We start from the raw sequence: 23,316 nt of genomic DNA, 5'->3' as shown, positions 1-23,316 counted from the left end.
AAAAAGAACCTTCCTTAGAGAACCAGCCCAATAGAAGCAGATTGACTAATTTAGCCAATACAGGACCCTCAGAGGCTCCTCATCAGGTTAAAAGCACATGAACTAGGAAACAGAATGTGAGGAGTGGTTGAAGGTTTTTGAAGGAGATTGTTTCACTACTCCCCCCAACCCATCATAGCAGTGATCTCTTCTAACTATCCTGACTACGAATCTCTTTCCCTAAACACAGCTTTCCATTCCCAGTCATTTGGATTCCTGAACTTGATTGAATGGAAAAAATGAGGTCTCTAATTTGGTCTGACTTTTGAATTACAATTTGTCTGGATCAACCAAAAGAGGGCTGCTGCCCACTATCCCTGATTACACTAATCACTGACACATAGAAGATCCTTTTGGGGGAGGAATCACAAGGAAAACTATATAAGATGATAAATTTCTAATAGATACTAGGTGTTCATGTAACATTTATCATACTTTGCTCTGACTGTTTGAGGCAAGAGTTGGTTTAAAAAATTCAACAAAAATGACAGGTTTTTATTAAGTTACTCTCTCTAGGCACTAGGGACAAGAAAACAAATTAAAATGTCCCCTTGTTTTCAAGGAGTTTATATTCTATTTTTGGAGTATAACATGTACCTGAATGAATATAGTACAAAGGAAAATTGAAAAGGAAGAGGGGTTCAGCATTTATAAGGGAATCAGGGAAGGCTTTGGAGGAAGAAAGTGACACTGAGGATTCAGAAAGTTGGCTATGAATAAATGTTATATTTAGGCATGAAGAATAACTTTTGGGAGTGAAGAGAGACAGAAGATTAAATATTACAATTTATTACCAAGACAGTTTCCTTGAAATAAATATTGAAAGGTAAACTCACCCAAGACATAAATAACAGAAGAGGGGAAAAAAAGAATCTAGCAAAATTGATAAGAATAGTCTATTGGACTTTTCCCTAAAAATGAAATTCCTCATTAAAATAACAAAAAATATTGATTTAATTCTAATTTATTAGGCTTTTCAGAACAAATTTAGACCCATATACAACTAAAAACAATTAAATAAAAAGATTTTAGTATCATTTAGAACTTTCATTACTAATTTAACTGTTTTTTTAATTAAGCTTTTTTTCAACTGTTTCCAATCACTGACTGTTTTAACCTTGATTTTCTCCATCAAATCTAAGTAGAAACAACTCTGACCCCCTACTAGACTATTCTTGGGCATCAAAAAAATCCTCTGGATCACCACTAATGGGTTTACTTTGCTGTTTGAGAGTTGCATTAAAGTTTGTCCTTTCAAGCTTCAAACATTCTTAATTATCTTCTTCCTCTAATTATCCTAAAATTTCCTTCAGTTCTACATCTTACCTTTTCCTCCAGAAATAACTATCTTTCTTCTACCTGACTTTTTTTCCCTAGCTCAAGATGCTACATGATCTTTGCCTTCTGGCTATCTGTCAGAAAAATATAGGAAACATGTACCACTGCTGACATCTGCAGCCTAACTTTCCCATGAATCTAGGTTTCCTTTGCTAGGCAAGTTAGGAGTCATTTACTCCTAACTCCTTCTCTATCAATATCTATTTTCCACTATATTACTTAACATCGCATGCCAAATCACTATTTTATTTTCAACTTGATTTCTTTCCAAAGGTTTCTTAGGAAGGTTTTTCATTTTTTTCTTATTGTAAATCTTTTCCACATTGACACAAAACAGAAAAATTTAGTTTTTAACTTTTTTTAGGACAATTATTTAGCAGTGTCCTAAAAATAGCCATAGAAGTCAAACAATACTAAAGATTCTTACATACTGTGCTCACTGTGCTCGGTTTTTAGAGAAAGAAGTTAAGTACTTGTATATTCCCGGCTCAACACTAAAAAAAGGAAAATGATATTCTGTACCAATAAGATTTGGAGAAATAAAGGGATAGAATTCATATAAGTATGACAACTCCTCAAAGAAACATCTGGCCAAGCTACAAACAAATAACATTCATTGATCATTTCAGCAGGAAGATGAAAATAAAACACATTTCATCTTTCCTAAAATCACTAAGGAAATACTTTTTGAATTCTATGCTATATTTTAAGTATTTTTATTTCATTTTAAGTACTTTTAGATTGTGAATGACATTTGGAATCAAGTAAAATCAATTCATATCATTTAACTTTATTATATGTGCATATTTTTAGTATCTAATGAAAGGGTTCTCTATATGCAATATAAAATTAGATCTTTCTTTCTAAAGAACTGAAAGATGCAGACAAGGGAACCAGAAGAGGCTTCCTTTCATTTCTGTTATTTACATATGTTCATTTGGGCTGTTATTTATTTTTTCCTGTTACTATTTTTTATTTTACTTAATGCAAAAATCCTTACTCTGTATATAGAAATTAATAGAGGATTTGGGTCAATATTTTTTTTGTTTCCTAATCAGCAATGTAATAATATTAAAGAAAATGTTTGAAAAAGGACCTCCAGTTTTCTTTTAGATTAGATATTTTGAATGCATGTTTACAATTCAGGAAGTGCTGCAGGGCTCAGGTGGACTCGAACACTGTACTGATCCCACTTCCTATGATGCCTGTTTGCTTTGGACCCAAGTACAGAGTTAAGACTTGAATTTATCCCTAGGGAAGCCTGGAATTTAATGAAAGGGATTAGAGGACTCTCTTTTTAAAACTCTTCAACAATTTAAAACCCAACTTCCTTACTCTAGAAATTATTTAGTTTAGGTTTTGGCTCCTGTCTGGATCTCCCCAAATGATGAAATAAAAAAGGCATTCAAAGCACAATGCAAATAAAGCATGTGATAGGTATTTTTTCCTGCACACAAAAGAAATGCTAAAAACACAAAAGTGTCTCTGAGTGCCCATTGACACAATGACTTAAGATATGATTAAGTAACTTAGCCTGTAACTACCAAAACAATCAGTTAATTTATATTTTTTATATTATTTTGAATGCTTATACTAAGCATTCTCACTCTGTACCAGTCAGTGTGTGAAATACCAGGGATTCAAAGAAAGGCAAAAAAATGATCCCTCACAGTCTAATGAAGGAGACAACATGCAAACAATTTCGTACAAACACATTATTTGCAGGATAAATTGAGGGTAGCCTCAGGAGGGAAAACACTAAGATTAAGGAAGAATAGGAAATGCTTCCTGCATAAGGTAGGACTTTAACTGAGTCTTGAAGGGAGTCAGAAAAACTAAGACGCAAAGATGAGGATGAAGAGCATTTCAGAGATGGGAAGAATAAGTGAAAACACTTGGAGTCAGGAGATGTCATGTGTTAGGAATAGCAAAAAGGCCATTGTCACTGGATTTCTAGGGATTTGATGTAGAATAAGGTACAAAAAAGAAGGAAGGGTTACAGTTATGAAGGGTTTTTATAGGATTTTTGTATCTGATACAAGAAACAATAGAGCTGCTGGAGTTATTTCATGGCATCTATAGGGTCAAAAGAAGGGAGTGAGTCAGAGCTATCTCTTTTTTTTACATTGATGCAGCAGCATTGCTCTCCTCTGGCATGTCATGGGGCACAGGAGGACTAAGGGACCATTAAGAATATGCCACATCATATCAGCTCATTTCCCTTCAATACTGGATCACCATATAAACAGAAGCATCCAGGGAGTTTGTCAGCTTCAGTCCCCCTAAATGCTAGATTTTACATGTGGCTGGCTCAAAGCAAGCAGTAAATATCTGTGAATGTTCTATTCAATGTTTGTTAAACATGTCATATATTTGTTCACATTATACATGCTGCAAAGTACTGTGACATAATGTCTTGGAAGTCAAAAAGATCTCTGACATCTTAGGCATGTGATTTAGACTGTTCATGTCCCAGGTAACCCTCTAAAATTATTAGCTGAAGAATAATTCTTGTTTTTTCATTATTAAAAAAGGTTTCCTCATCAAGAACTTCCTACACTGATAAAATCACATATCTAGAGAATTCCCCCAAAAAATCCATTCTATCTTAGAATAGCATTTTACATATAGAACTTTCTCAATATCATTGAATATAGTACATTAACATGTTTATGAAATACCAAGTATTGGAGGATTTTTTAGTGGTTCTATATAAAATGGCAACAAATCTAGACAACATTCTCTCTCACAGCATAGTATTTGCAAGAACAACATATAGAATACAATTCTTTGGCAAGAGCAGCATCAACAAAAGGTTTCTGGAATAAATAATATTTTCATTCTTTAAAAACTGAAGTCTGCTTACATTTTTCCTTCTCATAATGAGGCAATGTGACAGATGCAACTTCTCTTTTTTACAAAATTATTAACCTAATGTTAGAATCTTGGAATTTTTTTCTTTTTCTTTCCATATAATGCAAATGATAACAGGATGCTACCATCTTGTGGAAGTTTTGGGTTATACATATAATTTAGGTATGGTCACTAGAATAAATCTTTAATCCAAGATGCTCCATATTTTCTAAAGTACTGAACTTAAGAAAGCATAGATACAAATTTTTGCTATGGAAGGGAACTTGGACAAGTTATCTAATCTTTTAAGGTCTCAATTTTTTCATCTGTACGATGAGGAGATTAAATTAGATGATTTCTAAAGTCACAGTTCAAAATCCTATGGTCCCATGGCCCTATGATCTAACATCCTCATTTTATAGATAACAAAATTGAAGTTTGTATTTTACTTAGGTTTTGTAAGTAGCTAGCAAAAATAAGACTTAGATAGCATAAAAGATACATCAATCAATCAATCAATAAGCATTTTTCAAAATGTCTATAATGTGCTGGATATTATAATAGTCTTGGGCTACGGATAGTCAGTCCCAGCCCTGAGTGACTTGGTGTGTGCGGGGGGGGGGGGGTGGGCAAGAAGAAGTTCACAAATTAGTCAATGCATAGTATTAAATAGTAAATACAAACTATATGAAAAATACAGAGTTTTTGGTAACATGTGAGGAGGTGACTAACAACTAGAACAATTGAGAAAGGACTCCAGAGGAGGGAGGGAGGGAGGGAGGGAGGGAGGGAAGGAGAGAGAGAGAGAGAGAGAGAGAGAGAGAGAGAGAGAGAGAGAGAGAGAGAACGTATCAGTCTGTTACACCCTAAAAAATGCATGAGAAAGCATAAAGTGCCATAAAATAAGATGTGTAGAAATGTGTTGCTGTGTCATTTTTCTCTCTTTTAGGAGTTTACCCCACCCTCTTTTCTCTCTTCCTGATTTTAAATCTATCATTTGGACTGGGTTGCTTCCATCCTTAAAAAAAAAATCTTTATCTGATCTTACTTGTTTTCTGAGTCTGAATAGGTGTAGTTGAAGATGAAACCGCTACTCTTGGAATGTAGGTCATACCATTTCCAAACTTGTTTAAAACACAATCCCACAGCACCTTCTTCTGACCCTAACTTAATTCTCCCATAGGATATTAAAGATTGAAGTGGACTTGGAGTTGCAGTGATGGTTAAGCCAGTTATCTTCCCCAAACTCCCATCCTGCCATCTATCTGCATTCATTTGCTCTCCATTTTTCCTAGGCTCTACCATACTCTGTCTATGTAGATTGGTAAATGTGCAATTTTTTTTTAATCTTAAAAAGCAGACTGAGGCAGTAAGAGGTAGATAGTATGGGGAGTTCAGGAAGGCCTAGGAAGGATCTCTGGTCTGGGGGCTTGCTGAGTCCCTTTTAGGACTGCTCATCCATCTTTGGAGTCTACCTTTCATCCAACTCTTATCTAAGGTTCCAAGATGCTGCAGCATGACCAGTGGCCTCACCCTGGTAAAACTGTCTTGGCTGACAAGCTAAATCAGATTGAGGTTAACTAACTTCAAATCTATCTGTGAGTTAGGAGGATGTCTATCCCAAGCATGTTAAGTCTTTCCCCAGGAGAACAGATGGATAAGAACGATTTGTTTCAAATGGCAGGAAGGTAAATGAGGCAGACACTATGGAGAACTTAGAGCTTGGTCAGACTTTAAAAATGCCAAGGTCATCCATTGTATCCTGAGCCATCAATAGTTATTCTGACTTTTGTCTTGCCACTGGACTTTGATAACTCTACTCTATGCAACTCTATCTCACTTAAATCCAATTCACACTGAGTCAAAAAATGATCCCATGATGTCATTGGTCCTCTTTGAAATGAAGGATGAACAACAATTTATCAAAGACAGGATTTGGTCTTCTGAAACATGACTTCTATCTTCCACATCATAATCTTTATATATTTTAGAATTAAAACATATTAATATAACAATACATTATTATAATATGTTATGGTACTATTATAATAATGTAAGATTATATTATAATTTATATATTTATCCTGAATATATGCTTTATCAACTATAACTAAAATGTAAGATCTCTGAATTCAGCCATTTCATTTATTTGTTTGTTTGTTTTATTGCTTTTTGTTTGTTTTTCCATCTTCTCTATTGCCAAGCCCAATGCTGTAATCTATAATAAGCATTTAGAAAATATTGGGTCAGTGAATGGACGAGTGAATGAATGAATTTGAGAAAAATAATCCATTTTAGTGGTCAAATTTCAGCAGATTCTAGGAAGTCAATCAACAGTTGCAAAGGTAAATTTGATAGGCCTTGGCATATAGGCAGTGGATAGTGGGAAAATGAGAATGACACCTATAAGTCTGAAGGTGAGAGAAACTAGTGTTGTTTACAAAAATGGTATTGCTTTTGACAGTAACAGGGAAGTTAGGAAAGGAGGTTTTAGGAGGCAAAATAATGAATTCAGTTTGGCACAGATTGAGTTTAAGACATATACTAGACACCCAGTTTGAGATGTCTGAAAGGTAGTCAGAAATGTAATAATAGCGATCAGCAGGGAGATTAAGTCAGGATGCTTAGATTTAAGCATCATCAGCATAGAGATAGTAATTAAATCCAAAAGAGCTGATGAGATTACCAAATGAAGTAGCAGAGAGGTTCAGGACAGAATTCTGGGGAATATCTATGGTTAGAGGGAGTGATATGGATGAGGATTCATCAAAGGAAGGTAATCATTAGGAAGAATCATCAGAAGAGAATGAGTGGCATCCTGAAAACCTACAGAGATGAGAATTTCCAGGAGAAGAGAGAGAGTGATCAACAGTGAAGAAAAAAGAGAATTAAGAAAAGGTTACGGGGGGCAGCTAGGTGATGCAGTGGATAGAGCACCTACCCTAGAGTCAGTCAGATCTGAGTTCAAATCCAGCCTCAGACACTTAATAATTGCCTAGCTGTGTGACCTTGGGCAAGTCACTTAACCCCATTGCTTTATAGCAAAAGAAAAAGAAAGAAAGAAAAGTCACTGGATTTGGCATTTAAGACATTTTTGGTAACTTTGGAAAGAGCAGTTTAGTTGAAACAATGAGGTCAGAAGCCAGACTGTAAGAGGTCAAGAAATGACTGAGAAAGTGAAAGCAACTATTATTATATTTTTCAAGGAGTTTGGTCACCCACAAGAAAGTAGTATAGATACAAGACAATATTAGCAAGGATGGAAGGGTCAAATGAGAGGGATTTTTTGAGGATGAAAGAGACATGGGCATGTTTGTAGTTAGTAAGGGATAGTAGACAAAATATTTTGAAAATAAATCATAAACTGGGGGTGAAAGAGGGCTCAACCTGTTGGAGGAGATGAGATGGAATGGAATTTGCTTATTACAGGTGAGTCCTGCTAAGGAGTAAGGTCACCTCTTCATGTGAGATGGGTGAAAAAAGGAAGAGATAGCACCTGAATAGAGGAAAGAGGGAAGAAGGAATTCACAACAAATGGCTTCAATTTCTTTCTGTAAAATGAGGGAAGGTACTCAGTTGAGGGAATAGAGGAAGGTAGAATCATGAGATGTCTCAAGATATCTCATGAGATATCTCTGTGAAAAGTGGCACTGTCAATTAATAAGGAAAGTATGGGGGGGGGGGGGCAGAGCCAAGATGGCGACAAGAAGGGATCGCGTCTTAGGAGCACTCTGATAAAACTCATAAGCTAAGGACTCTAATTAAACTTTTGAGAGACAGAACCCACAAAGGGACCCAGTGAGGCAGTTCTCCTACTCAAGGTAACCTGGAAAAGAGCAGAAAGGCTCTGCTCCCTGGGTCGCAGAGGCGTCCTACCAGAGGGGTAACCTGCCAGAGCCAAAGAACTTCAGCCTCCCAGAGGCAGCCCCAGGGCGCTGGGAGTCACAGCTCACAGCAGCGGGGGGAGTCTCCTGAGCTGCACCCCGAGGAGCACCGGGCACAAAGTGGGAGAACAGCAGGGGACCTCTGCCAGAGCGAGCACATGGAGCCCAGCCCTCAGGGCACACAGCCAGCAGCTTGGTCTTTCTGGAGCCCAGATCCGAAAACAGAAGGAGGCGAGCCAGTAAGCAGGAGCCCCCAGGGCATGAGCCCATTGAGCTGAGGGGAAGAGAGACTGCAGAGCTCTGTCCTCTGCCCCTGGAACAGGACTCTGGGGCTCTGACCACATTCAGATCCTGATCGCAGTCTAGCCCCCCCCCCCAACAGAACAGCAGGGCCCCCCCACATCAGCCCCATGGCAGAGCGGGGTGCTTATGCTCATTCACAGACCAGGAGGGAGGACAGAGCCTCACACACTGAGACCCTTGTGGGAGTGTCCCAAAAGCTCAGGAAGCACCCCAAAACCAGGCCCAGGCTGGGAAAATGAGCAAGCAGAGAAACAAAAGGAAGACTATTGAGAAATATTTTGCAAATGAGCCCAAGAAGGATCAAAATACTCAGTCTGAAGATGAGGAAGCACAAGCTCCTGCATCTAAAGACTCCAAGAAAAACAGAAATTGGTAGGGGGCGGCTAGCTGTCGTAGTAGATGAAGCACTGGCCTTGGAGTCAGGAGTACCTGGGTTCAAATCCGAGTCAGGAGTACCTGGGTTCAAATCCGGTCTCAGACACTTAATAATTACCTAGCTGTGTGGCCTTGGGCAAGCCACTTAACCCCATTTGCCTTGCAAAAAACCTAAAAAAAAAAAAAAAAAAAACAGAAATTGGGCTCAGGCTATGATAGAGCTCAAAAAAGACTTTGAAAATCAAATGAGGGAGTTGGAAGAAAAAGTGGGAAAAGAAAGGAGAGAGATTCAGGAAAAACATGAAAATGAAGTCAGCAGCTTAGTCAAGGAAATCCAAAAAAATGCTGAAGAAAATAGCATGCTAAAAACCAGCTTAGGTCAAATGAATAAAATAGTTCAAAAAGTTATTGAGGAGAAGAATGCTTTAAAAAGCAAAATTGGCCAGATGGAAAAAGAGATAAGAAAACTCTCTGAGGAGAACAAATCCTTCGGACAAAGAATAGAATAGAATTCAAAACCAAAAAAATTAGAAGAAAATGTGAAATATCTCATTGAAAAAACAACTGCTATGGAAAACAGACTTAGGAAAGATAATTTAAAAATTATTGGAATACCTGAAAGTCATGATCAGGAAAAGAGCCTTGACATCATTTTCAAAGAATTACTACAGGAAAATTGCCCTGATATTCTAGAAGCAGAGGGCAAAATAGAAATGGAGAGAATGCACGGATCCCCCTGAGAAAGAGATCCCAAAAAACCAACCGCTAGGAATATTATAGCCAAGTTCCAGAACTCCTAAGTCAAAGAGAAAATATTACAAGCAGCCAGAAGGACACAGTTCAAATATCGTGGAGCTGCAGTCAGGATCACACAGGACTTACCAGCAGCTACATTGGAAGCTCATAGGGCTTGGAATACAATATACCGGAAGGCAAAAGAGCTTAGAATGCAGCCAAGAATGAACTACCCAGCAAGGCTGAATGTCCTCTTCCAGGGAAAAAGATGGACTTTCAGTGAACCAGGGGAATTTCAAATGTTCCTTTTGGAATGTCCAGAGTTGGACAGAAGGTTTGATCTTCAGATACAGGACTCAGGTAAAGCATAGAGATTGGAGGAGAAGGGGAAAATATGAGGGGCTTAATGATAATGAACTGCATGTATTCCTGCATAGAAAAATGACACTGATAATACTCATATGAACCTTCTCAGTTAATAGAGCAGGTAGAGGGAGCTTTTATAGTTGAAGCACAGGAGAAAGCTGAATTTGAAGATAAAATATGGTGTAAAAATGGAGTCAATAGAAAAAAAGGGAAATGGAATGGGAGAAAGAAAAAGGAGAGGGGGAATAGTCCAAGATATTTCACATAATAAGATTTTTTTTTATTACAATGAGCTATTGTAATGATATGGAAGGGGGGAGGCAAGGGGGAATGAGGGAACCTTTGCTCTCATCAGAGATGGCTAGGAGAGGAAACAGCATAAATACTCAAGGGGGTATAGAAAACTGGAGTAAGAAGGGGGGGCAGGGGGAAGGGGGGCGGATGTGAATAAAGGAGGAGAGGATGGACCATGGGGGGAGAGTGGTCAGATATAACACATTTTCTTTTTGACTTCTTGCAAGGGGCTGGGATTGGAAGGCCTGCCCAGGACCATAGGGCCAGGTGGATTCTGGGCCTAAGGGGTGGTATGGGGGCTCAGGGCTTCTTGGCCCCAGGACCAGGGATCTGTCTGCTGCGCCACTCAGCGACCCTACAGCAAAGTCAGAGTGAAAGGAGAGAGAAAATAGAGTACATGGTAGTGGAGAAATAAGAAAGGAGGGAGTTGCGATCAGCAATGGCAATGTTGGAAAAATATGGAAGTAACTTTTGTGATGGACTTATCACAAAGAATGTGATCCACCCGTGACAGAGTTGTTGGTGTTGGAACAAAGACTGAAGCACATTTTTTGTTATTATTATTTGGGGGAGGGTGCAGGGCAAGTGGGGCTGAGTGGCCTGCCTGGGGCCACATAGCAGGGTGATCTTTGGGTATCTGGGGCCGGATTTGGACCCGGGTGCTCCTGGCTCAAGGGCCAATGCTCTGTCTGCCACCCAGCCACCCCTACTATTATTACTATTTTATTTTATTTTTGGTCTTTTTTTTCTTTTCTTTTTTTTTTTTTTGGTTTTTGCAGGGCAGTGGGGATCGGGTGGGTGGCTTGCATGTCACATGGCTGGGTGATTGTTAGGTTTACCAGGCTGGATATGGGCTCGGGTGCTCGTGGCTCCAGGGCTGGTGCCTAGTCCATTGTGCCACCTGGCCATACCTACAATTATTACTATTTTTTTATTTTAATTTTTTTTCTCTCCCCTTTACTTTTTTCTCCCAAGCAAGTCTATATTTATGGGGGGAGGGGTATTTTGTTTACTTGTAAACAAGAATATTTTATTAATGTAAAGAAACATTTGTACAAAATGAGAATAAAAGAATAAATTAAAAAAAATAAGGAAAGCATGGTAGAACTGTCTAGTAGCAATGAGAGTCCAGTTGAGATTGTGTAACATAAATTTGTAATAGATCCTTGTGTAGTTTTTTCCCCCACCTATATTCCCAGCATGTGTGTAAGAGCTGAGTTATCCAATAGTAAGAGTTATCTTAGAGTAAGTAATCTAAGAGTCATCCAAGTCTGAGACTTGACAGGGTGGTCAAAACAAAGGATTCAAGAGAAGTCAGAGAAAAATTGGCTCACAATGGAATCAAGATAGGGAAAAGAGGAGAGAGTGACTAGGCAGAGGAGATGACCTGAAAGAGAACTGAAGTAAGGAATCAGGGGATTAAAGGTCAGAATTTGGATAGATGGAGCACTAGCCCTGGAGATAAGAGGACCTAAGTTCAAACCTGATCCCAGGGGCAGCTAGGTGGTGTAGTGGATAAAGCACCGGCCCTGGAGTCAGGAGTACCTGGGTTCAAATCTGGTCTCAGACACTTAATAATTACCTAGCTGTGGCCTTGGGCAAGCCACTTAACCCCGTTTGCCTTGCAAAAACCTAAAAAAAAAAAAAAAACTGATCCCAAATACTTATTGGATAGTCAGTTTAACCTCAATTGCCTCAAAAAAAAAAAAAATTAGAGTAGGATTTTGTAAGGGAAAGCTAGAGAGGTAAAAAGTCAATAGGTTATAATTAGAGAAAGGTATTTCTGAATCCTTGAAGGTGGAGATAGTGCATTTTTAATAATGATCTTTTTGTGTGACTGAGGTAGTAGATATGAATAGTACAGACCTTCAATTTAAATATTTTCTTCTCCTGTTCCTTCCATTTTCTAGTTTCTCTCTGATGACAAAGCCTCTCTGGTCACCTTTTCCAGTACTGCCTGATCCTTTACTTATTCTCCTTGGCTCACTGGTTGCGGCAGGGGAGTCGTTCATTATCATTCCTTGTTCCTTGTTGCCACTTCCAGGTACTCCCACTAAGCTCAAGTGTTCTAGAGGGCACAATGGAAGGGGCTGGTGGCTTTAGGCTGGGATGGTTAAAGGGAATAGGAATAAGGAGGTGGTGGTGGAGAATAGAGTTTGGAGGTTCATCTAAAGTCTGAGTTACTGGACATGAAGGATATGATTAGATGTGAGAATATTCCTCATTAAGTGGAATGTGCCAGTCTCTTTTCTCAGAGGAGGCAGGAGATAGACAAAGCAGGAGATGGAAGACATACCTTCACAGAAGATGAAAGATCTGCTCTCCATCTGCTTTTCTCTTTCTATTACTTCAAGAGTCAAGTGCACAGGACATAGAAGATTTTTCTTCTCACCTGAGACTAGGGTGATACAACAAGAGGTGGAAGGCTCACATGCACAGTAAAAAGAAGACCAAGCTCTTCTTCTCACCTTTGAAGGTCCCTGAAGGAGTATGGATTGCAGCCTGGTAAGACACAAGGGCAGAATGAGAGAGCCTGGAACAGTCAGGTCTCTGCTTCCAAAGATTGGTCTTCCTCCCCTTAATGATTATGGATGCAAACAATTTAAGTGACTTGCCATTTATGGTTGGATAATGACAGTAGTCTAAAACCTGAAAATACTAAAGGAATAAGATACTTAAGAGAGACTGTCCACATACCCACATTTAGTGGTGCTTTGTGGTATTGCCCACAGGGTCAGAAGTGAGGAAATAGATGCAAGTTGCACAATATGTTAAAGTCATTTCAGACATGCTCACACCCACACAAGATTCTACACTGATTTCCTGTTAACAGATTCCAAAAAAAAGTCAGAGTAGAGATTTTTTGGGAGGAAAAAAAGTACATGTGAGGGAGTTTGGCATTCAATTCCACTGGGAAGTTCATAAACTGTCACAGTTTACAACGTAGTCACACATAGAAAAGACATTCAGATGTCCTGTGTTACCTAGATATAACAGGTATCTAAGTGATAAAAAGAGCAATGTGATGAGGAAAAGATGAGGTGAGGCAAACAGAAATGACGGAGCAGTTTGAAAAAGAAACTTCCCAGTCTAAAAGTAGAGGTTCTTTAAATATATAGAAAGCAAAAGAACATTAAACACTGGATAATCATACTATAATGTGGAGGGGAGGGCAAAATGGAGGAGGGTCAAAATATTTGGGGGGGGGGGTCCCAAGAGGGCCATGAGAATTGAAAAGGAAATAGCAGAGGTGTGAATACTAATGGAGCAGCCAGGTGGCCCAGGGGATAGTGCCAGGTCTGGAATCAGGAAAAATTCAAATCTGTCCCCAGATACCAGCAGTGTGACCCAGGACAAATTATTTAACCTTGCCTGCCTCAGTTTCCTAATTTGTAAAAAAATGAGAGAAAGAAATGGCAAACCACCTCAATATCTTTGTCAAGAGAAGAAGTAGCGAGGAGGGGAAGAGAAGTTGGGAAAGAAAGGGAATTATTTAGATTGATATAGCTACTGTGAGTCATATTGTGTTGTTCTAATTAAGGCTGCCATGTACCCAAATAGCAAAGATGGACTGGAGGCAGGCAACCAGACCACCAACTGTTAGATGTTAAATGTTTAAAATGAGCATTATACACCTTAGAAAATCACCAATCATTACTGGTTTATTGTATTTTTTGATATTTTGATGTTTGTCTAGATCATGTTAATAATATTAATAAGTAACATTAAAAAGTAATCATGACTAATAATTTCTAGAAAATATTAATAGTTCAGATTAAACTTAAAAGTTTAATATATGTGTATATATGTCTTTCCCTCCCCCTTTCCCCTTGGTCCTCTAGTTAAACATTTACCAGCATACCTCTGTATTTCCCTATAAACATTGTTCCAACTCAGAGAATAAAATCATCACCAGATGACTAGAGAGATCTAGTGAGAATAGGTAAATAATTAATAAGGACAGTGATAATAATTGGCACTTAAATCTCTGCTTTTAAGGTTCATTATCTCATTTTAATCTCACACCACTCTTGCCAGATAGCACTGTCATTTTAAGAGCTTGTGAACAACCTGGGGACCCTTTTACTCACACCCATGATTATTCACATATGTGGAAAACTAAACATGAGCTTCTGAGGTTCTCAGAGGAAATGGGGGGTAGGGGTGGAGACTCAAATAAATTAACAATCGGTTCTTCAGCTTAATGACCATTTTAAGTATTAAAAAAAAGATATACCAAAAAGGTAGTTTAATATTCCATGCATTTATATTCAAATAAGAGCAATAAAAGAGGCTCACCAAACTAGATTATGCACAGCAGCCAATGTTGGAACATTTGCAGAAACAAATCTCATTCTACCTCTTCTCTTTTTTTTTTCTTCTACTTCCATGACTTCTGAAATGAGCAATAAGATAACCTTTGAAATCTGTATTTCTATTGGTTCATTGTATCCCAGCTTCCTATTGGTTTCACCTTTCAGGCAACACCAGCACATTCAAAATATCTCGAGGGAATTTTGGGCATAACCCAAAGCAGAAACAAATGACAACTTATCATGGTTGTTTGGCACCTTTTCTCTTTACATTAAATATTTGTTTACAAAAGTACAAAAACAAGGGAATTAAAATGTAGTATTTCATCAAATGTATAATGAGTTTTAAGAAATGAATAAATAAATAATTAGAAGCATAGTTCCATCTTCTTTTTCACCTATGGACAGAATGAACATTACAACAGGCACTTAGAAAATGTTTTCTGGTGCAGATGAATTTTCTAATGCAGATAAACATTAAAAAAGAGTGAGGATTGTAAATTTGTGATTTTCAAATCACGAAGCTGCCCCAGTGTCCACCTTGGAGAGGACCCAGGTGCCATATTAACAACTGCTAAATTCCAATACTGGGTGGAGGTGGCAAAACAAGCCAATCTGATAAGAATTATCAGACTACCAGGTGAATGAAGTTGGCCTGTTTGAACCTAGGGCTATGGATCACAAGTTACAATTACTCTCCCACTTTGACTAATGAAGCAGGTAATAATGCTCAAAAGGGTTGAGTGTTGTTACCTAAGAGTCAGGATTCAAACTCAGGACTCCTGACTCTTATTCCAACAATCCCACAACATTAAGACTGAAGGAAATCATAAGTCTATATTCCCCTAGGATTCCAGGAATATTGCTGGAATTTAATTTCCTGGGAAGTTGGACACTAGCCTAGGGCAAATCTTTACATCCTGATGGCAATTTCTGGGAAAATTCTAGAACAAATTGAACAATCATTAAAGGGATAGTGAGAATTTAGAAAATGGTAATCACTATAAGGTAAATGGGGGTCACTTTCCTAGGCCTTACCTGCCCTGAAAGTAGGAAACCATCTCAAAAGGTAAATCATAGAGCAGTTAATTGAATTTAAGATTAATTTAAAGATAGAACCCAAAGAATAGTGATTAATAGAAGGTTACTCTCCAAGGAAAGATGCCAGGTATCTTTCCTTGATCTTTTTTTGTTCAATATAAAAATATAGAGCTAGCATACTTTGTATATTTGTTTATTTTACAATGTCATGGACTCAGAAGGTAGTTCTCAGACCCATGATTAGAAGATACAGTGACAATGATTTTGGAACAATTAAGAAAAACCTCATAACAATTTGGCATCCAAGAAGATCTCAACAGTAGTGAATTCTAACAACATTATATTTAATAAGAATAAATAGAATTATTGGGGTAAGGACTACTTTGGGGGGGGTTGGGTTGTTTGTTTTTTTTTAGATTTTTGCAAGGCAAATGGGGTTAAGTGGCTTGCCCAAGGCCACACAGCTAGGTAATTATTAAGTGTCTGAGGCTGGATTTGAACTCAGGTACTCCTGACTCCAGGGCTGGTGCTCTATACACTGTGCCACCTAGCCATCCCAAGGGCTACTTTTTGATAAAAAGCTGCTAGGGAAACTGGACAGCAGCAGTATGATAATAATTAAGTTTAAACCAACAATCCACACCTTAAACCAAGAGAAGCAAAAATATCTGACATCAATATCATATCATAAACAAAAGTCATATCATAAACAAAGGAACTAGAAAGAAATGCTTCCGAGATCTATAGGTATGAAATAATCAAACAAGGGACTGAAAGATTCATGGAAGACAAAATAGGCAATCTTTATTATGTAAAAATTTTTTAAGTTATTATATAAACAAATCCAATGCAATTAAGATTAGAAGAGGAACAGTTAACTTCAAAGAAATCTGCAGAAAATTTCTCTGACAAAGTTTTCATTTCCAAGGCATATAAGAAACTGATTCAAATGTATAAGAACTAGAGTCATTCTCCAAATGATAAATGATCTAAAGCTATGAACAGGTAGTTCTCAAGGGGAAAAAAACCCAAACCAGGTGAAAAAATTCTCCAAATAATCAGTAATTAGATAAATGAAAATTAAAGCAATCTGAGGTTCTCACCTCCCATAAATTATATTGGGAAAGTTGACAAAAATAGAAAATTACAAATGTTGAAGGGCAAGCTGGAAAACAGGCACTATTGCTATACTATTGGTATAGTTGTGAATTCCAAAGAGCATTATGAAAAATAATATGGGAATCATGTCCAAAGAGTAACTAAACAATATACATTCTTTGACAGTTTATAACACTGCCAGGCTCATACTTCAGAAAGATCAAAGAAAGAGGAAAAGATCCTATATGTACAAAAATATTTGTAGCAGTTCTTTTTGTGGTACAAAAACAAACAAACCAAAAAAGCCTTGAAACTAAAGCTTGCTCAAGGCTTTTAGATGGTGAAGTGAAACCAGGAAAGAATAAGGAAGACTCATCTTCCTGAGTTCAAGTCTAACCTTAGATACAACTCATCAGTAAAACGAGCTGGAGAAGGAAATGACAAACCACTTCAGTATCTTTGCCAAGAAAACCCCAAATGGGGGTCACAAAGTCAGATGCCTGAAAAAATGCCTGAACAACCACAAAAAAGGGTACCCATCAATTGAGGAAGGGGCTAAACAAATTTCTGTGCATGGATATAATGGAATAGTATTGTACTATTAAAAAAATGAAAAAGTGACAGTTTCAAAGAGTCTTGGAAAGAACTGGTACAGAGGGGAGAGAGGAGAACCAGAAGAACAAATTATATAATAACATAAATACTGTAAAAATGAACAATTCTGAAAGACTTAAGAACATTGATTAAAGTGATCAACCATGATTCCAGGGGAGTGATGAAGAAAGCTGCTCACCACACAAGAAGATGGTTTAACATGCAAAATAAAAAATACATTTTTAAACATGGCCAAATGAGAATTTATTTGATTTAACAATGCTTATATAATACAAGGAGTCATATTTTCCTTCTTTCCTTTCTTCCTTCCTTCTTCCTATTTTTTCTTTTATTTTTCCATTCTTCCATTTTTTTCTTTCTTCTTGCTTTCTTTCTTCCTTTCTTCTTTCTTTCCTTCCTTTCTTCCTTCACTCCTTCCTTCCTTCCTTTCTAGTAGTTAAAAGAAGATGAGAGTGAGGGGAGAAAAAAATAAATTTTTGATAAATAAAATTTTAAGCCATCTAAAAAAATGAAGATTCCTTCCTTTATATTCAATTAAATGAGTATAAGATAACAAAGACATACTAGAGAGCAACTAAGATGAAAAAGACTTGAGAATTATAGTGAACTATATGTTAAACTTGAGTCAGTGTTGTGATATATCAAAAATACAATAGATATCCTAAGCTATTTTTCTATATGAACCTTGCTATAGGGAATTTAAAAAAGGATTTTAGCCCATCCCTTTTAATAAGCAGGAACATGGCCAAAGTAAAACAATGGGTCTGGAAGGGGAGTGGGAGTGAGAAATTGAAATCTGAAGGAACTAGGTATGTCTAAATCAGAGAAAATAGATCTAGGGAAGGACATGATAGGAGTCTTCAAATATTTGTGGAAGAAGGATTTTACTTTTTACTTTCTTTTTTACCTCAGAGAAAAGTTCCAGGACCCATGAACAACACAGACATAGGAACAAAGATTTTGATACAATTTTAAGAGAAAACTTCCTAACAATTAAATCTGAAAAAAAAGTGAAACAAGATGCCTTGGAAATGGGAGTTGGTTCACCTTTAGTAGAATGTAAGATGGTAGGATGCCCATTTAACCAAGAATATTATAGTAGGAATTTGTACTTTAGGTAAGATTTGAATTAGATGATTTTTCAAAAGCTTTTTCTCTCTAAGAGTCTTTCATTCAATGAAGGTACATTGAATTTTCAAGATCATTACAAGAAAAGAATTTCTTGGTTGTAATAGAATTTTTCCCAAATTAGCTTAAAATACTATTAGTTTGTTACTTCTCAAAACTTTCTTTCTCACATCAACTATCTTTCTGTAGTTGATATGTGAAAAATACAATGATTCCAGATTCCTAGCAATAGCTCTCCATTTAATTCTATTAAGTTTAAGGAATATGTATTCAAAAACAAGCCTTTTGTCATCATTCCATAAAGCATTTAGTGAGGTTGAAAGGAGGGGCTAGGAGTACCTTGAAGCAGATTGCAAAGGATATTGCCCAACAAGGCTTCCAGATTTTGCATTGCTAATGGGTTCTTGTTGTTACTGTTCAGTAGTGTCTGACTCTTCATGACCCATGTAAGGATTTCTTGGTAGAGAAACTGGAGTAATTTGCCATCTCCTTTTCCAGCTCATTTTACAGATGAGGAAATGGAGCCCAACAAGATTAAGTGGTTTGTCCAAGGTCACCCAGCTGGTAAGTGACTGAGGCTAAATTTAAACTCAGATCTTTCTAACTCCAAACCTGGCACTCTATTTTCAACTGTATGTCAATACTTCTAAGTTACAAACAAAGTGAAATCTTAAAATCTGCCCCAGTCAAATCCACCAGACTTAGGTAAGGAATTTGCAGAAAAAGAAAAACATATATTATACAAGATACTCCATCTCTTAGCTGTGTTATCACTGGCATTCTAGGTGACACAGTAGATAGAGCACTGGGCTAGCACTTATCCCTATTGGCCTCCATTTTCTCATCTGTGAAATGAGTAGGAAAAGGAAATGGCAAACCACTCCAATATCTTTGCCAAGAAAACCCCAAATAGGATCACAAAGTCAGACGCAACTGGACAATAACTAAAGCTGTACTGTGTTACATCAGTAAACTGCATGGATTTGTTAGAGGTTGCACCTACTCAGGCAGGTGGTTGCTGTTTTAGTGATTCTTTGTCAAAAATAAAACAATTGCCTACAGCCAGAATATTCTATCACTGTGGGTAAGCACCTCCATTTTGCTAAAGTCATGTCCTGTAAGTTCAGGGAAGAGAGGCAAAGTTTTCCAGGGGCAGACACTCAAGAGTTTTTGTTTTTGTTTTTTTAAGTGTGATCCACCATAGTCTAGGTCTGTTATCATCAGGAATAAGCCTATCTCCAGAGAGGAGATGCATTATCTGAATTGCCCACCAGGTGGAGACCTACTTAAGCCACAGTTTAATAACTTGTAAATTACTTTCCAGTAATTCTGTGCCTCTAAACAAGTCTTTTCCTAAAAGTAAAGCATATCCCCGGAGGACATTAGATTACCCCTCAGCGGGGGCCGCTAGGTAGTATAGTAAATAAAGTACTGGCCTTGGAGTCAGGAGTACCTGGGTTCAAATCCGGTCTCAGACACTTAATAATTACCTAGCTGTGTGGCCTTGGTCAAGCCACTTAACCCCATTTGCCTTACAAAAAAAAAACTAAAAAAAAAAAGCTTACCCCTAAGCTAGCAAAGTCTGAAATGAATCTAGGGGACTGAATGAAATATTGCTCAAAATATTATAATACTAAAGCATCTATCTGTAACCTAATTCATGAGCCTCTACTCTATCTAGATTCTACTTTCTCTGTTCACTATTCCCTGATTTCAAAGATTCAGAATATTAGCAGGCTGTATTCATATAACTTATTGTATATAGAATAAAAAGGGAAAAGAACTAGATCAAATCTTCCTATATGGCAGAGATCACCTCCAGTCATCTCCTGACTCGAGTTTTCCCAGTTCTTGGGGGGCAGGGAGAATCAATTCCTATATGGTGATGACTCACTGAAAAGGAAAAAGCAGAAGGGATATATATCAGGATCTTAAGATTAGTAACAAGAGAAAACTAAAAAGAAAGTGTTTTACCCAGTTTGTCCTTCTGCAGACCAGACATGTGGGAGTTAAGCTGACTGCTGACCTTTGGTTGTTTCTAAATGGTACTGATTGTCCAATAATTCCCTTTTGCCAATTATGCCACGTATACTTAATCTCTGCCTCTGGCATTGCCAAGATCAAAAAAAAGGTGAAAGCAGCAGGGAAAAAAAAGTAAAAAAAAATCCAAAAAGGGACCTTTTATACATTATTTACTCTCTTTAAATCTATCCTTGGCTTTTTGTTCTAGAGTTCCCTCAAAGCAGAGCAACTTTTACTGTCCTCCCCTCACTTTGGATGGTGCTTCAAAAATGATCCTTTAATCATCTTCCTCTGTGTAAAATTTTCTGCTTACCAGGATATTCATAGAAATTGGAGGTTGGGAGGGGAGAGACATATAGAGGCACCAGCTGTGACTAGATCAAATTGACAATAATTCCTTTAGTTCACTTCTCACATCTGATTTAGGGACTTAAGAATTAAATCCACGTTAAGTGAAATCAGAAAAATATTAATTAACTATGATATGTGAGGCACTGGGAATACAAAGTAAAGCTAAAGACAGTCTCTGTTCTGAGGAGGTCACAGACTAATGGAGGAGACAACATGCAACAGTCAAATACAAACAAGCTCTATACAGGAATATCAGAAGGAAGGCACTAGGATTAAAGGGGACTAGGAAAGACCTCTTATTTAAAACTAAGACTTTAAACCATGTAGATAGAGAGGGAGAGAGAGAGAGAGAGAGAGAGAGAGAGAGAGAGAGAGAGAGAGAGAGAGAGAGCATTTATTGAATCTCAAGCACTGTGCTAAGAAACTGGGAATATAAATTCAAGCAAACAAAACAAACCCTGATTTCAAGTATTTTACATTCAAAAGGGGGAAACTATAAACTACATATGTTGATTATCAAATAGATATTCAATAATTATTTGCTAAAAAAAATACTATGCTGCCACTCTCAATTTTGGATTTTAAGAGACCTAATTAATGTCTGTGGAATTCCAGATAGTAGGTCAGGCAGATGGAGAAGATACTATTACTAGGGGAATCTTCCTGAAATCTTTCAGATCCCTTTTTACTTCACATATACATATGACTAAGGTCATAAACTGTTTTTTTGAGGCAATCAGGGTTAAGTGATTTGCCCAGGGTCTAGTAAGTGTCTAAAGTTGGATTTTATCTCAAATCCAACTGACTCCAAGGTCTGTGATCTGGCCAGGGTGTTGTCTAGCCAGGGTGCTGTCTAGCTGTCCCAAGTCATAAACTTATGGAAAAATTTAGACATTCAACTAGCATTGGAGGAATATTGGAATATCAAAAGTGAAGAAGTCCAGTTTGAACAGATTACAGAATGTATGGGGGAAAGGTAGATTGAGATCAAATATTCTTTCCTAACTATAAATCAAATATGGAGAGAGAGAGAGAGAGAGAGAGAGAGAGAGAGAGAGAGAGAGAGAGATGCACTCAATGTATGTATGTATGTATGTATGTGTGTGTGTTAAAAAGCCATCATGACCATTGCAGAAAGACTTGGGTTCAAGTCTTGTCTCTAACAAACACAGTGACAAGTCTCTTGTGACTCTGGACACAACTCAGCCAGTAAGGCATTCTCTAAGGCTCTATATTGCAGAGAAGGTGCCAATCTACAATGGTGGGCACCATTCAGGAACTCATTCAAGAATTCTCTATCAAGAAATCACAAGTCGGGGTAGCTAGGTGGCACAGTGGAGGTTGGGAGCACCAGCCCTGGAGTCAGGAGTACCTGAGTTCAGGTCCAGCCTCAGACACTTAATAATTACCTAGCTGTGTGACCTTGGGCAAGCCACTTAACCCCATTGCCTTGCAAAAACCTGAAAAAAAAAATCACAAGTCCAGTCTCTATCTCTGTGACAAATGTACATATACACAAACACACACACACACACACACACACACACACACACATATACATTTTAAATTCTTCTGTTATACTCCAGCTGCCTACTTCCATCATGAGCTCAAAAAAATGAATGGCCATTTTAGGTTCCCTAGGTAAATTGTGAAACGGCTGAGGGAAGGCACTTCTATCTTAGCCAACTTCCATGCTCCCCATTCACATAGAATTTGGCTTGCAAATAGCAAATATATGGCACTTAACAGGGGTTGATTGGTGGGAGACTTAGTTCTAGGTCACAGCAGTGTGGCAGTTAAGGGGAACAGCCAGAATGGAATCAGGGGGAGAGCTCAGAGTTCTGATTCTGTCCGTTTCCAGAGTGACACCTCTGGGTTGGCAAGGTCAGTCTTGGTCTGAGAGGGTCCCCAGAGCTCTGGCGACTAATGGAATGATAGTAACCAACAGCTCATGCTGATAGGAATATTTATTTTCTGAGACAGGACTGTGAAGGAGGAAGGAGGCAGAACTGTCCATAAGGCTAACCTCCTCCTGGGGGATTCCCAAACATTAATTCAGGCCCAGGTCCAGAGTCTTTCCACTGATCATCACCCTGTGGTAACTAACCCTGGAGCACCGAAGCCGCCATCGAGTTCTAGGTCGAGCGCCTGGGCTCCAGAGTCGACCCACCAGACCCCCACTCCCTCTCCATGTGGAACAGGAAGCAAGGGAAGGAGAGGATGTGGAGAGAGAACGTGAATTACAGCACCATAGAGCCCCTGTCTTTCTGGCCCAAGAGAATGAGGAATTATTTGAAAGCATCTTTGGTAAGAACCCATATTTCCCCATGCTCTAATGTGTTCTGACTTCTAGGAAGCTGTTTTTATCCCCTTCCTCCTTGCCCTTCAAAAACATTCAGCTTCTCTCCACCTTTTTTTAAAAGTCTGAATGACTTTATTATAATTTAATTCAGTTCAATATCACAAACTCTTATTACCTCCATTGTGTTGGGCACTGGGGATCTAAAGACAAAAATGAAAACTGTCTCTTTCCTCAAGGAGCTTATATTTTATTGGAGAGA

At 37.9% G+C, this 23,316-nt stretch overlaps 1 long non-coding RNA gene across 2 annotated transcripts; it reads right to left on the bottom strand.

Moving 5' to 3' along the window:
• Positions 1 to 16,329: 16,329 nt before the first annotated feature.
• Positions 16,330 to 22,972, bottom strand: LOC141507000 (uncharacterized). Of its 2 annotated transcripts, none has more exons than XR_012474045.1 (3): positions 22,350 to 22,972; positions 20,199 to 20,275; positions 16,330 to 17,683 (listed from the first exon to the last, which is right to left on the bottom strand). It is a non-coding gene; the product is annotated as an uncharacterized LOC141507000 (long non-coding RNA). The 2 variants fall into 2 exon arrangements; XR_012474044.1 differs by lacking the exon at positions 22,350 to 22,972 and adding an exon at positions 20,357 to 20,732.
• Positions 22,973 to 23,316: the final 344 nt, after the last annotated feature.

This window comes from Macrotis lagotis, chromosome 1 (genome assembly GCF_037893015.1).
Source record: "Macrotis lagotis isolate mMagLag1 chromosome 1, bilby.v1.9.chrom.fasta, whole genome shotgun sequence".
Lineage (NCBI taxonomy): Eukaryota > Metazoa > Chordata > Mammalia > Peramelemorphia > Peramelidae > Macrotis > Macrotis lagotis.
This window is presented reverse-complemented; position numbering and strand designations above follow the sequence as displayed.